This window comes from Schistocerca piceifrons, unplaced genomic scaffold, assembly GCF_021461385.2.
Source record: "Schistocerca piceifrons isolate TAMUIC-IGC-003096 unplaced genomic scaffold, iqSchPice1.1 HiC_scaffold_961, whole genome shotgun sequence".
Classification (NCBI taxonomy): domain Eukaryota; kingdom Metazoa; phylum Arthropoda; class Insecta; order Orthoptera; family Acrididae; genus Schistocerca; species Schistocerca piceifrons.
The window spans coordinates 1915001-1917500 of record NW_025729236.1 but is presented as its reverse complement, the minus strand read 5'-3'; the positions used below and the strand labels follow the sequence as shown (position 1 = coordinate 1917500).

Genomic DNA, 2500 nt, shown 5'->3' with positions numbered 1-2500 from the left:
GTGCCTTAACGTAACCCACGTTGTGCCTTAACGTAACCCACGTTGTGCCTTAACGTAACCCACGTTGTGCCTTAACGTAACCCACGTTGTGCCTTAACGTAACCCACGTTGTGCCTTAACGTAACCCACGTTGTGCCTTAACCTAACCCACGTTGTCCCCTAACCTAACCCACGTTGTCCCCTAACCTAACCCACGTTGTCCCCTAACCTAACCCACGTTGTCCCCTAACCTAACCCATGTTGTCCCCTAACCTAACCCATGTTGTCCCCTAACCTAACCCATGTTGTCCCCTAACCTAACCCATGTTGTCCCCTAACCTAACCCATGTTGTCCCCTAACCTAACCCATGTTGTCCCCTAACCTAACCCATGTTGTCCCCTAACCTAACCCATGTTGTGCCCTAACGTAACCCATGTTGTGCCCTAACGTAACCCACGTTGTGCCTTAACGTAACCCACGTTGTGCCTTAACGTAACCCACGTTGTGCCTTAACGTAACCCACGTTGTGCCTTAACGTAACCCACGTTGTGCCTTAACGTCACCCACGTTGTGCCTTAACGTAACCCACGTTGTGCCTTAACGTAACCCACGTTGTGCCTTAACGTAACCCACGTTGTGCCTTAACGTAACCCACGTTGTGCCTTAACGTAACCCACGTTGTCCGCTAACGTAACCCACGTTGTCGCCTAAACCTGCTCTGTAATTGTTATACGACTCGTTCAATTAGTGTAGTGTTGCCCACCCGCAACCCTCGCAATATAGTTCGCTACTCGCACTGCCCGCTCCCCTGTGTATCGCTTCATGTTAAACACCTTGCAAGTCTTGCTGACTTTCCACATGCTCCTGCTGTACACTGTTATGTGGATGGCAGCAGGACGTACATGCCGCCCCCCCCCCCCCCACCCCTCCCCACGTCCCCACCTTGCCCCCTGCCTTCGCAAGCTGGTTGGTGAGAAGTTTGCATGTTCAATGCCCTTCGCATGCGACGTACTCAGGCTACGTTGTGGTGCGGCCTGTGTCAACTGTCCGCTGATGTCGTACGCATAAACCACAATCTGTACTGCACATTCGTCCTTATGTACTGAATGATACATCGTGGCACATGTGTGACCGTACAACGACTGCGCCCAAAAACGGCGAACCATACAGTGCAAATATTGTGCACGCAGCTACGTGTCGTCTCCCTATGAGAGCTGGATTGCAGTGTGGTACGCCATAGAGACGTGTGGGAGGAACGGACGCCGTGGATGGCGATCAGCATGAGCTGTGTGTTGATGTATTCGGACCTAGTCGTCTCTCCTCAAACACCGTGATAGCATGGTGCACCGCGTTCCATATCTGCGACATGCTACAGAGGCCGGTTGACAGTCGTTCGAGCAATGGACATCGCATACGTACGGGGGCCACCTTCCACGTATTGTCTAGGCGTGCACATTTTGTTGCGTGTATGTGGGCAGACGTAGTGTGGCGTGACACCTGACACAGGCATGCAATAATCGTTGAAGTTGCTAATGGCGATGGACGCCTACGTTTGCTGGTGAAGTTACGCAAATGAAGAAATGGTAACCCGTTGTGGTGCGGTTGTTCTCGCTAGGGGTGAATCGGTGATGGCGACGATAGGTTGAGGTACTAACCGGTTGTTCCAGCGATACCCACCATGCCGATGAAACTGAACGGCATCTGGGTGTGAAGCGATACGCGGCGGTGGCTGGGTGGGACCGTCCCCGGCCGGTGAGGGGGCGCCTCCCGGCGTGCTGGCCGCGCGGTGCGTGGGCGCACGCGCTACAGCCGGCTGGTGGGGGCGGCCAGTGGCAGGCGCGCCGGCCGACGGACGCGGCAGGCGTCGCAGCTGCGCGCCGGCGCACCCTGCGCGCGGCGCCGTGCGGCCAAAGTAGGTCCTCGCGGGCCCGGTGCGAAGCGCGGTGGACATCTTCAGTGTGCTGGTCCGATTGAGGACTGTGTGCGTTGAGGATGCGCCGCCGCCCGGCGCTCGGCGCCGCGACGCCGTCTGCTGCTCGGTCGCCCCAGCGGTTCTCGCTGGTGGTTTGTATCGCAGCTGTGCGGATGTGTTGGCGCGTGCGCTGTGCTGGGAGAGTTCGCTTCGGCACCCAAGTGGGGCTTTTGTCCTTCTGTGGCGCTGGCGTTGGAGCTGCCGGTCACCGTAGGTGGCGCGTGTTGTCTCCCGCCGGCAATGCCACGACAGCACGCTCCCGGGCCTCTGTCGGCAGCGGCAAGCTCAGTTGGGAGCACGGGTGGTCGCACCGAAAGCGTCTACTCGCCTAACTCCGGGCGATTGCGCCTCTCTCGAACCCGACCAAGTACTTGGGACGGCGCTGCGCGCCGCCGGGACCTGAGAGGGTTTCGAGGTGTATTGTGCAGGGGAGCTCAGCCTCCTCCTGTTTGCAGAATGATTGAGCGGACGCTTGCGTGTTCGCGCGGGCCCCCGGGACACACTCCCGGGCGGCCGGCTGCTCAGCTCTAGTTGACGCAGCTCCCTGG

General features: G+C 58.3%; 1 non-coding gene across 1 annotated transcript in view; it reads left to right on the top strand.

Moving 5' to 3' along the window:
* Nucleotides 1–2493: 2493 nt before the first annotated feature.
* Nucleotides 2494–2500, top strand: part of LOC124774217 — a 1909-nt gene continuing 1902 nt past the window's right edge. The window contains exon 1 of the ribosomal RNA XR_007015207.1: nucleotides 2494–2500. This exon is cut by the window's right edge and continues 1902 nt beyond it. This is a non-coding gene — a ribosomal RNA (small subunit ribosomal RNA).